The sequence below is a fragment of the Ovis aries genome, chromosome 1, assembly GCF_016772045.2.
Source record: "Ovis aries strain OAR_USU_Benz2616 breed Rambouillet chromosome 1, ARS-UI_Ramb_v3.0, whole genome shotgun sequence".
NCBI classification, from domain to species: domain Eukaryota; kingdom Metazoa; phylum Chordata; class Mammalia; order Artiodactyla; family Bovidae; genus Ovis; species Ovis aries.
Genome location: NC_056054.1, coordinates 210,572,951 through 210,585,673, shown reverse-complemented (window position 1 = coordinate 210,585,673; position 12,723 = coordinate 210,572,951). Strand labels below are relative to the sequence as shown.

General features: G+C 43.8%; 1 non-coding gene across 1 annotated transcript; it reads left to right on the top strand.

The window, feature by feature from the left end:
* The first annotated feature begins 10,804 nt into the window (after nucleotides 1-10,804).
* Nucleotides 10,805-10,877, top strand: TRNAE-UUC (transfer RNA glutamic acid (anticodon UUC)). Its single transcript has one exon. It is a non-coding gene; the product is annotated as a tRNA-Glu (tRNA).
* Nucleotides 10,878-12,723: the final 1,846 nt, after the last annotated feature.

Sequence of the window (12,723 nt, the reverse complement as noted above, 5' to 3'; positions counted from 1 at the left end):
ACCACCACAGGGCTAGGTGAAGGGTCAGAGGAACTGAGTTCTAGATTGCAGCTCCACTTAAGTTGTGTGTAATCTTAGACAAAGCATCAACCAGCTCAGCTTCCTCATTAATAAAAAGGGAGGACATGAACAGCATTGTTCCAGAGTCAGGATTCAAAACATTTCTCAGCCAGTCCTGGCCACACGACATCATCCTGCCAACTGGCAGCCTCACAGCCTATCTCCATCACTCAGTCAACATCTATCAGTGCTACCACGTGCCAGCTATTTCACAGGGCTGACGCATGCATCTAATTAAATAATGTTTGTGAAAGCGGATCACAGCCTCCTTTCGAAAGCAAAGTATTTTTAGTCATTATTATTCTGTGTAATAAAAGGTATAAAGAATAAGAGAGATGGGAAGCTTCTTAGACACGTCTCACGTGTTTCTCCATCTTGCCTATCCCCCTAGGGGCAGCAAGATTAACTTTGAGAACAGAAGTCACTTCAAGCAATAGCCAGAGGAAGTGGAGACCTGGGCCAAGACCAGCCTGAGACACAGCTTAACCTCAAAACATCAAGCAGTAGTGAGAGCGAGCATGTTATTGAGTACTTACCACGTGTTAGGTTTCTTGTTCAAAACCATTTTATGCAGATTAACATTTAATCCTGGCCATACCTGGATGAATATATGTGTGTGTGTGTGTGTGTGTGTGTGTGTGTGTGTGTGTGTGCGTGCATGATCAGCCCTGTCCTTACTCTTTGTGACCCCATAGACAATAGCTCACCAGGCTCCTCTGTCTATGGAATTTCCCAGGCAAGAATATTGAAGTGGTTTGCCATTTCCTCCTCCAGGGCACCCTCCTGATCCAGGGATCGAACCTGCATCTCTTGTGTCTCCTGCATTGAAAGGAAGCTTCTCTACCACTGCTCACCCTGGGAAGCCCAGCTGGATGAATGAGGAGCTATTATTATCCCCTGTCCAAAGATGAGGAAACCGAATCACTGGCTGATTCAGGGACTTGCCTGAGGTTCCCAGCTAGTAAATGTCAGCACTGGATTTTCTTTTAGGCAGATGAGTTCATGTCCTTAATCACAACTCCACACAGGGGTGGGGGTGGGAGAGAACTGCAGCTGCCAGAGAGCATTCTGGGTCACAAGCCACACCTGGAGGTCCTGGGAGGCCTGAGAGAGGAAGTCTCAGGAGCAGACATCTCCACAGCTCTTACAGGGAAGACACAAGACCCTCGGTCTCCAGAAGCTCCTGGCTGGCAAGAACCCTTGCCCACAGGCATTGAGAACTGGGGCACCCACAGCCTGAGGAGGGGCAGCTCCGGGGCATAGCACAAGGTGGAAGTCTGGGAAGGGGGCAGGAAGAAAGGAGGGGAGGATGCAGACTGCAGTCCTTCGTCCAGCTGGGGAAAGGCAGCCAGGTCAATGGGTTTGCCTTTGGGTGGGAGGATTAGCTCTACTGAGTAAATACACCTGGAGCTGAGGGCTGGGCCGGGACTTCCTCCTCCTGAGGAGTCAGAGATAAGTTACAGGGGAGTGAGGGCAGAGAAAGGGCCCTGGCAGGCTGGGAAGCTGGGGACCAAACTTACTGTAAAGGGCAAGATAGTAACTATCTAGCCCTTAGGCTTTGTGGGTCCTGTTCTTTGTCTCTCCCCCTTCTCCCCTGCACCCCCACCCACCCCTACCCGGCCCCTGCCCCTGCCCCTGCAACCTTTTAAAAAGGTGTACGCAGTTTCTAGCCCCAGGCTGTGGCTGAATTTGATCTGCAGGTTAGTTTTGCCAACCCTTACTCTGGGCTGCCCTCATGGCTCAGATGGTAGAGAATCCATCTGCGATGGAGGGGACCTGGGTTCCACCCTTGGCTGGAGAACATCCGCTGGAGAAGGGCATGGCCACCCAGTCCAGTATCCTTACCTGGAGAATTCCATGGACAAAAGAGCCTGGCGGGCTATAGTCCACGGGATCACAAAGAGTTGAACACAACAGGGCGACCAACACATTCACTTTCTTCTTTCAACCCTCACTCTAAATAAGGTAAACCTCACGTTTTACCTAAATCTGACCCTGCCCTCCTTTCCAAAACTGGCCATTGACCTTGAACTAGGAACCTCCAAAAAATTGGAGGGACCCTGGTTGGACCTTATTCAAGGAGTTGGATGAGGAAAAGGGCATAGGATTCTAACTCTGGTGATGCTTCATGAAATCTGAGTGAGGTGTGTTCCTCTGAGGTGCCTCAGGACTAACTCTTTTTGGTCACCCGAAGGTTTGCTCTGGAGATGTTTATGCCATACACAGCTGCACATGTGAGCAACTCTGCAAGAGTTATGTCCCATGCCACATTCCATTTGAGAAGTGATGCCTGAGACAATATTGCAGAGCAATGATACTTGGTATTATTCTATTTCAGGGAAAATGAAGTAGCCACCTTTCCCTCTTTACCCCAAAATGGAATGTCCCGATGTTTTTGAGAAGAACCTGACCTTAGCAGGAAGAGACTGTACCTTTAAGTAAACTTGGCTCTCGGTCACAATGTCTCCTTTGAAGAGCCCAGCTATGCAATAAGGAAGTTCAGGTGTAAAAACAAGCTGCTTTACATATTTTGCTCTTAGAGGGGCAGCTCATTGTCCTACCATCTGCCCCGAACTGTCTCATATCTAGACACAAAACAGTCTTCTTTTCCCACCTTGAGGTTGAGCTAAAGCTATTTTTAACTAACACAAAGGCAGAGGTTTTTTTTTGGCTGTGCTGGCTCTTCACTGCTGTGTGCAGGCCTTATCTAGTTTTGCTGAATAGGGACTGCTCTCTGGTTGGGGGGCACAAGCTTGGTTGTGGCCCCACAGCATGTGGGATCTTTCTGGACCAGTTAGAAGACCATTTGAGCTGTGGGCAGCAAAGGTAGGGTCCCTCCTCAGACTCCCCCACTGCCCACCCCTCACCCTAGTCAGCCTACAGGAGCATATGTTCTACCAATAAGGGTAGCAGGGTGAGAACTTTAAGAAGTATTTTTAAAAGAATTATAAAACACATCCAAAATATAGAAAAAGGATTCCTTTTTCTTTAATCCTTTAAAAATATGAGATCAAGATGATAGTAATAAGTAAGATTCATGCCCACACCCTTATAATTTCTTAAGACTAATCAGTATGTGGTAAAAATTGTTTTCTAAAGCGTATACTCTTAGATATTTCTCTGTATGTAGACATATGCATATAGCTAAATCCCTGACTAATAGAGGAAATATTTGAGGTAATATAATGTTATAGAAATTCCAATGTTGTCTTACATCATGTTTGTGTTTAGTAAATATGTTAAATACTCCAGCTTGATTTAATGTAAAACAGGTACATAATAACACACAAGCAAAAGTATATAAAAGGCCCACTATAACCAAAGTGTTTAATAAATGTTATTTCGTTATTTTTCTCAGATATGTGCCAATGAAATTGTAAAGTGCCAAGAAAAGCAGGAATGGTATTTAGGGTTCTGGCCAGCTTTGGACTTGAATTTAAGTTTTCGGCCTGAAAGTTTCTGAAAATGTGTGCTTTAAAGTTGATGCTGGTATCTAGAATAGATATTCCAATCAAAACACATACACACACATACACCCCCCTACACACACACACACACACACACACACACATGAGGGAGGCAAGAAAAGAAGTATTTCAAGAGAGAGCAGGGATTCTTATATGTGAAGATTATTTCCTTGAACCACGGTCCTGTGATTCAGCATTCATAAAATAAATCGTTTACAATTTGAGCAAACTAATGTCAGGTTCCTGCAGGGCTAAAGAAAATGACTTGTGGGAGCTAATAAGAAATAGGGGCTGGACAAGTGTGTGGAGCCTTTGTTCTGTTCCAAGGGGTTGACTGTCCTTAGAAGGCTTACAAACCACTATTTATGACTCACCTCTCCACCCAAGCTTCTTCTCCAAGCTCTTAATACCACTTAGGTCTTCTTGTGTTATCCTAGGATTTTAATTCCACAGTTCAGTTCAGTCGCTCAGTAGAGTCCGACTCTTTGCGACCCCATGAATCGCAGTACACCAGGCCTCCCCATCCGTCACCAACTCCCGGAGTCCACCCAAACCAACATCCGTTGAGTCGGTGATGCCATCCAACAATTTCCTCCTCTGTCATCCCCTTCTCCCCCTGCCCTCAATCTTTCCCAGCATCAGAACCTTTTCAAATGAATCAGCTCTTTGCATCACGTGGCCAAAGTATTGGAGTTCCAGCTTCCACATCAGTCCTTCCAAAGAACACCCAGGACTGATCTCCTTTAGGATGGACTGGTTGGATTTCCTTGCAGTCCAAGGGACTCTCAAGAGTCTTCTCCAATACCACAGTTCAAAAGAATCAATTCTTCGGCACTCAGTTTTCTTTACAGTCTAACTCTCACATCCATACATGACTACTGGAAAAACAGTAGCCTTGACTAGACGGACCTTTGTTGACAAAGGAATGTCTCTGCTTTCTAATATGCTGCTTTCTAATATGTGTGAATGGTGAACTTCCTGATGTTCAAGCTGGTTTTAGAAAAGGCAAATCAAATTGCCAACATCTGCTGGATCATCGAAAAGGAAGAGAGTTCCAGAAAAACATCTATTTCTGCCTTCTTGACTATACCAAAGCCTTTGACTGTGTGGATCACAATAAACTGTGGAAAATTCTGAAAGAGATGGGAATACCAGACCACCTGACCTGCCTCTTGAGAAACCTGTATACAGATCAGGAAGCAAAAGTTAGAACTGGACATGGAACAACAGACTGGTTCCAAATCGGGAACTTGGTCATAACTTTCCTTCCAAGGAGTAAGTGTCTTTTAATTTCATAGCTGCAATCACCATCTGCAGTGATTTTGGAGCCCCAAAAATAAAGTCTGACACTGTTTCCACTGTTTCCCTATCTATTTCCCATGAAGTGATGGGACCGGATGTCATGATCTTTGTTTTCTGAATGTTGAGCTTTAAGCCAACTTTTTTTCTTTCCTCTTTCACTTTCATCAAGAGGCTTTTTAGTTCTTCTTCACTTTCTGCCATAAGGGTGGTGTCATCTACATATCTGAGGTTATTGATATTTCTCCCAGCAGTCTTGATTCCAGCTTGTGCTTCCTCCAGCCCAGCATTTCTCATGATGTACTCTGCATATAAGTTAAATAAGCAGGGTGACAATATACAGTCTTGATGTACTCCTTTCCCGATTTGGAACCAGTCTGTTGTTCCATGTCCAGTTCTAACTTTTGCTTCCTGATCTGTATACAGGTTTCTCAAGAGGCAGGTCAGGTGGTCTGGTATTCCCATCTCTTTCAGAATTTTCCACAGTTTATTGTGATCCACACAGTCAAAGGCTTTGGTATAGTCAAGAAGGCAGAAATAGATGTTTTTCTGGAACTCTCTTCCTTTTCGATGATCCAGCAGATGTTGGCAATTTGATTTGCCTTTTCTAAAACCAGCTTGAACATCAGGAAGTTCACCATTCACACATTGCTGAAGCCTAGCCTGGAGAATTTTGAGCATTACTTTACTAGCATGTGAGATGAATGCAATTGTGCGGTAGTTTGAGCATTCTTTGGCATTGCCTTTCTTAGGGACTGGAATGAAAACTGACCTTTCCAGTCCTATGGCCACTGCTGAGCTTTCCAAATTTGCTTGCATATTGAGTGCAGCAGTTTCACAGCATCGTCTGGCAGGATTTGAAATAGCTCCACTGGAATTCCATCACCTCCACTAGCTTTGTTCGTAGTGATGCTTCATAAGGCCACTTGACTTCACATTCCAGGATGTCTGGCTCTAGGTGAGTGATCACACCATCGTGAAGATCTTTTTTGTACAGTTCTTCTGTGTATTCTTGCCACCTCTTCTTAATATCTTCTGCTTCTGTTAGGTCCATATCATTTCTATCCTTTATTGAGCCCATCTTTGCATGAAATGTTCTCTTGGTATCTCTAATTTTCTTGAAGAGCTCTCTAGTTTTTCCCATTCTGTTGTTTTCCTCTGTTTCTTTTCGTTGATCGCTGAGGAAGGCTTTCTTATCTCTCCTTGCTATTCTTTGAAACTCTGCATTCTTTCCTTTTCTCCTTTGCTTTTCACTTCCCTTCTTTTCACAGCTATTTGTTAAGGCCTCCTCAGACAGCCAATTTGCTCTTTTACATCTTGGGGATGGTCTTGATTCCTGTCTCCTGTATAATGTCACGAAACTCCATACACAGTTCATCAGGCACTCTGTCTATCACATCTCGTCCCGTAAATCTATTTCTCACTTCCACTGTATAGTCATAAGGGATTTGATTTAGGTCATACCTGAATGGCTTCCCTGGTGGCTCAGACGGTAAAGCGTCTGTCTGCAATGTGGCAGACCCGGGTTCGATTCCTGGATCCGGAAGATCCCCTGGAGAAGGAAATGGCAATCTAATCCAGCACTCTTGCCTGGAAAATCCCATGGATGGAGGAGCCTGATAGGCTACAGTCCATGGGGTCGCAAAGAGTCAGACACAACTGAGCGATTTCACTTCACTGAATGGTCTAGTGGTTTTCTCCACTTTCTTCAATTTAAGTCTGAATTTGGCAATAAGGAGTTCATGATCGTAGGATTTTAATTCCACGGCTTCCTACTGTTCTCCAATCAGCTGCCTTCTCCGTTTGTGGGGATCCTGAGAAGGACTGACTAAGGCATGGTAGTTGAGGGTGCCTTTCACCCACACTGACCTAGATTCTTCTAAGTGGCTGATGACTTGGTTGTCACTGAGGGGGCCTTATGTGCCCCCAGCCTCTCCTGGTCTCAGAACAAGCTTCTAGCTAGGTTCAGGCCTTGTTCTCTTTTCCTTCAGTTCAGGACACAAAAGAACTGAAACTTGGCTTGGTTGCTCCAGGTCCAGATGCTTTCTCAGATCTAACCAGTGACAGCTATTCATCCAGTTGTGTTTCATCTCAGACCCCTGGCAGGGAGGCCAGGCCACCAACCTGCCTTCCTTCAGCCTAGATCCTGTGCTCACAGCACTCCTCAGCCCTTCCACCAGCCCAAAATTGGGCTTAGGATGGATGCAAGCCCTGCCCTGATCTGGATCGCAACCATTAGGCTGAAACTTAACTTTTCAACCTCTTGACACTCATTTTCCTGGAGGCTCAGCTCTGTTTCATCCCTTCTAGTGCCTGCTATCAACAGGTCTGCTTTCTCTGACCTACATTTCCTCGCTTCAGTCCTTATTCTGCCTCTAACTCTGCCCTTCCACTTCCCTGCCTAGGTTTTCACCGAATTTGCAGTTCCTCTGGGCATCTGTTTTGGTTTTCAGCCCTGATTTTGATTTTGATCCCCTGCCTGAGTCTGCTTTTCCCTGAGAGGTTGCTAGGGTCTGATCAATCCTTTCTTTATTCACCTCCTGTCACTCCAGGTCTGCACCTCCACAAAACTCATTTGCACATGTGCGCATGCACAGGGGCCCACGTGCACAGACACACACGTACACACTGCAAAGGAAGGATTCATCCATCTCATTTGTAGCATGGCTAGGGTGTGCGTATTCCTTTTCCATTAACAGGCGCTAATACTGATGATCAGGGAATATTAATGGAGAATAGTAATGGCCATTTTCTCATCATAGACAGCTCTGGGGAGGGATGTAAGCAGCTGGGTAGCCTGTGACAGACTTGCCTTCCACCATCGTAGAGCTCTCCCCAACCCCACAGTTTCCTGACTTCTAGGCATCCCAAATTCTTAACACTAGACAGCTCTACTAACAGACGAGAGCAATGCCACTCCCTCCAAGCTGGAAACAGACATAATCTCTGCCCTTTTTCTTCCTATACAACTACCTTCCCCAGCAGCAACCACTCTCTAGGATAGTTCTAGTCCTTCAAGTGACCGGTTCCAATGTCTTAGAGGGAGTTTAGTGTTTACTGGGCAACATTCTTAAATGCCACGTTCTTGGAAAGAATCTCCAGCAGACACTAAGCCTTATTAGACACTGAAATGAGTTATGGAAGAAGGTTTAGCTTCTCACTCCCCGGAGGTTTTTCAAAGCAGGACGGATTCTTATCTGTCTAGGATGATTATGTGGGATACTGCTAGGAGGCCAGGGGACAGATCGGCTCATCATCAACAAATAACACATTAAATTCCTGGACATTCAGGCTCCTGTGCTACAGTCCATACATATTAAAAGATAATTTAAAAGACACAGCCCTGGGGCTTCTCTGGTAGCTCAGTGGTAAAGAATCCACCTGGCAATGCAGGAGACATGGGTTCAATCCCTGATCCCAGAAGATCCCACATGACCTGGAGCAACTAAGCTTGTGTGCCACAACTACTCAGCCTGTGCTCTGGGTCCTGGGAGCTGCAGCTACTGAAGCCCACACTCCACAGAGCCTTTGCTCCACAATAAGAGAAGCTACCACCATGAGACGCCTACACACCGCATCTGGAGAGTAGCCCCCACTCTCCACAACCAGAGGAAAGCCCACACAGTAACGAAGACGCATTATAGCCAATAAATAAATAAATATTTTTTTAAAAAAAGACACAGCCCCAACTCTCAAAGAAGTTTTTAACAAATGAAATAAAAAGTGTGTATGGCATACAAATAATATAATGAATGTCACCAGTGCTTTACATTTTCAAAGCATGTCGATGTCTCAATTTCTTTCTCTTCTCATACTCCTCAGTTTTGGGTTGGGACTAGGCAGAACAATATTTGCAGTGAGCAAAGTTTTCTAGCTCATATTTTGCAATACCTGTGAATGATGTAAAATGTGAGCAGATATCGGAAGAATTAAGTGGGGCAGAAAGCACAGAGTGGCCTCCATTCTATCATGCAGAAAACATGAGGCTGTTGGATTTGGTCTTGAAGCATTATCAATTTCTAACACCCTGGGATTCTGGGTCAAGGATCACTTTGGGTCAAAGGGGGAAAGAAAGAACTATAAGGAGGTAGGAAGAGACCAAATTATTGAGTAGTTTTCCCATTAGAGTCAAAATAGTACTGGCCAGGGATGTATGGTTTTCAGTAGACAAATAAAATGATATTCTTTGAGACCCAACCCAGTCATATAGACATTTTCTTAAGAAGTGCATGCTTTGCCCAGGAACAGGTCCACCCCACTTCCTCTAGCAAAGCACCAATGATGTGGCCCTAGGTTCATGCTGTCCAGAATGCACAGAACACAGGAGGGGCTGTTTTTACAGTCATACCTACACCCTCATGAGAAAGTCTCTTTCTGGGTTACCCCCTTTGTCCTTCTCACTGATGAGACAGGGCCTCAGCCAGCAACCCTATGTCTCTGTATTTCTTCTGGGTGGACCAGTTAGAACTAGATATACCTTTTTCTACTGGGACCTGCCACTGGTCAGAGGGAGTGGCCAGAGGGAGCAGGGTAGATGCTAGCTCTCAATTTTGCCACTTTATACCAGGACATCAGGCTTCCCTGGTGGCTTATATGGTAAAGAATCTGCCTGCAATGCAGGAGACCTGGGTTTAATCCCTGGATCAGCAAGATTCCCTGAAGGAGGGCATGGCAACCCACTCCAGCATTCTTGCCTGGATAATCCCATGGACAGAGGAGCCTGGAAGGCTGCAGTCCACGGTGTTTCCAAAGAGAGGGACAGGACTCAGCAACTAACACTTTCACTTTTCACTTAATGAAGGGATTTTGAAAGTTCTATACATAGTATGTTTCTGTACAAAGCAAATAACTGATAAAATTTGCTTAATGAGTTTCTCTGATTTCTCTGCATATCGATGTGAATGAATCAAGTTTCATCATTATTTACTTCTAAACATAGTCCTTTTTGGCCACGAAAAGAAAAACATGGACAACTTTCCTCAACTTTCAGGAAAGCTGGTGTTGTGTACATTAAAAGCATTGTAATGTAATTTCCATGTTCAGTTTACGGGTTACTTTCCCCTTCCAGGAATATACAGGAAATCGGGTGTGGTTAGTTTTGTGGCTCTTTCACTTCAGTGAGTTTCTTCAGCTGAGCATACCTCATGCTGCCATCCTCTTAGGCAGAGTCAGTGAACCTCTGAAAACATAATTTCTAGACTCCTCACATCCAGTGGCCTCATTGATTTCATTATTTTTTTAAATTAAAACATGTAAGTTGAATTTCCATAGGTAAATAATAGGAGTGTAAATTTAATTTTCCAATAATTTAGTCAAGGATTAATTGCTCAGTTAATAAAGAGTGAATAGAGTGAGTGTTAGCTTGTTTCATTCACATTAAAAAAAAGAGAGAGGGGTACTTTCCTGGTAGTCCAGTGGCTAAGGCTCCATGCTCTCAATGCAGGGGGTTTGGGTTTGATCCCTGATCAGGGGACTTAATCCCACATGCTGCAAATGAAGATCCCAAATCCTGCAACTAAAACTTGGCACAGCCAAATAAATAAATTTTAAAAAGAGATAGATTTATATGCCAACTTTGATCAATACACAATTGGTTAAGTCTTCAGTTTTATTTAGTCAACCATTTAATACATTATAAGGGCTTCCCTGGTGGCTCAGAGGTTAAAGTGTCTGCCTGCAATGCAGGAGACCTAGGTTCAATCCCTGGGTCAGGAAGATCCCCTGGAGAAGGAAATGGCAACCCACTCCAGTATTCTTGCCTGGAGAATCTCATGGAGGGAGGAGCCTGGTAGGCTACAGTCCCTGGGGTTGCAAAGAGTCAGACACGACTGAGCTACTTCACTTCACTAATACATTATATACTTCATTAAATGTGTAGAGTAAAACCCTAATCAATTTATCCATATACAAACATCTTAGGCTTCTAAACATATTGTACAACTATGCAATTTTCAACAATAAAGAGTCAATTTAGGGAATCCCTGGTGGTCCAGTGGTTAAAACTTGGTACTTTCATTGCTGTGGACCCAGGTTCGATCCCTGGTCTGGGAACTAAGATCCCAAAAGCCGAGCTGTGTAGTCACACAATAATAATAATAAATATATATAACTTCTCATAAGATAAATCTGTTTCTACACATGCTGTCATTAAACGGTTATTTTTTTTAAGTGCTGATTTACCTATGTGCCTGATAGTTCAGGAGAAAGATTTTCAATATAGAAGGGTTGATAAAGGTTAAGTCTTCACTCAAGGAATGAATTCTCCCACCAGGAGTTTAGCAGATATTCCAGTTTCAAAGATGGGACTAATTTTATTCCTTTGTAGTCAACTGTTAAAAGCTGCTAGTTTCAAGGGCCAAATCTGTGCTAGTGAACTCCGGGTGCTCTTGAACACTCATGGAAAAAAGAAGAAAGTATCCTTTGGCCTTATGATCAAGGATCCAGCTGATCCCATAAATGCAAGAGAAGGGAGGCTGGGGCTCATTTCCTCTGGAGCAATGAGGCTTCGAGCAATTTACTCCACCAGTCTAAACATTTAGTCTCTTTATTTGTTAACTGAGAATAATATCTATCTTGCAGAGCATTTGTAAATATTTTAAATATTATATATAAATTATTAATCTTACTGGTTTTCACAGTAGATGTTCAATAATTGGTAGCTGTGCATTTGAGCGTTTATCTCCTTGTCCTCCCTCCATGGGCAATAAATCCTTCAAGAGCAAGAATTTTATAGCTCCTGGTACAGATTGTTCCATGTTGCCAGTGATCAATAAATATTTGTCGAGTTGAAAATTTCATTTTTGAAAGACTGTTAAAAGAATCTTGCCTTTAGAGTCTTAGGCCATTGAGTCTGACTCATCTTTCCCTTCAGTTTCCTAAAATCTAATTTCCTGATGTCTAGCAGCACTTCTGACATCTTTGGGTATCACACCATCTAACCTGACCCGTACACTTTCTCCCTGAGACTTCACATCCATTTCACAAACAGTTCTCTCTCTCTTTCTGTTAGAATTAGATACAAAGTAGCAGTTCTTCTGGTTGTATCCTTTACCCTGTAAGAGATGAAATCATCAGAAAAACAAGGTACTAGTTTGTCAGATGCTTTGCTTATAGCGCACTGAGACTTCCAACACATGCCCTGATAGCTCAATCCCCCTTCACTACTCACTGTACCATGCTTGCGTCAATTTTGCGTTTTGTTGAGGGAATGTGAAGTTACAACATATCCTTTTGCCTTATCCTGGGCAAATATCCTATTATTAGGATAGCCCTGGCATGAAGTATCAACTTTCTCTACTCTGTTCCCCTTCTAGAACTCTCCCTCTGACTCAGATTCTGGGGTTCAGTATCTCTGTACCCTTTTCCTCATCTATCCCCTAATGAGAAGGTAAGCCCACCCTTTTACACATGCGTATTTGTAAAGACAAAGGAGTCTTTGTTTTAATTAATTTTATTGGATTGCAGTTGCTTTGCAGTGTTGTAGTAGTTTATACTGTAAGCAAAATTAATCAGTCATTTTGTTGTTGATGTTCAGGGGCTGACTCTTTGTGACCCCATGGACTGCAGCACTTCAGGCTCACCTGTCCTCCACTGTCTCCTAGAGTTTGCTCAAATTCATGTCCATTGAGTCGGTGATGCTATCTAACCATCTCATCCTCTGCGCCCTCTTCGTCTTTTGTTTCAGTCTTTCCGAGAATCAGGGTCTTTTCCAATGAGCTTTTCACATCAGGTAGCCAAAGTATTAGAGTTTCAGCTTCGGCTTCAGTCCTTCCAATGAATAGTCAGGGTTGACTTCCCTTAGGATTGCCTGGTTTGGTCTCCTTGCAGTTCAAGGGATTTTCAAGAGGCTTCTCTAACACCACAGTTTGAAAACATCAATTCTTTGGTGCTCAGCTTT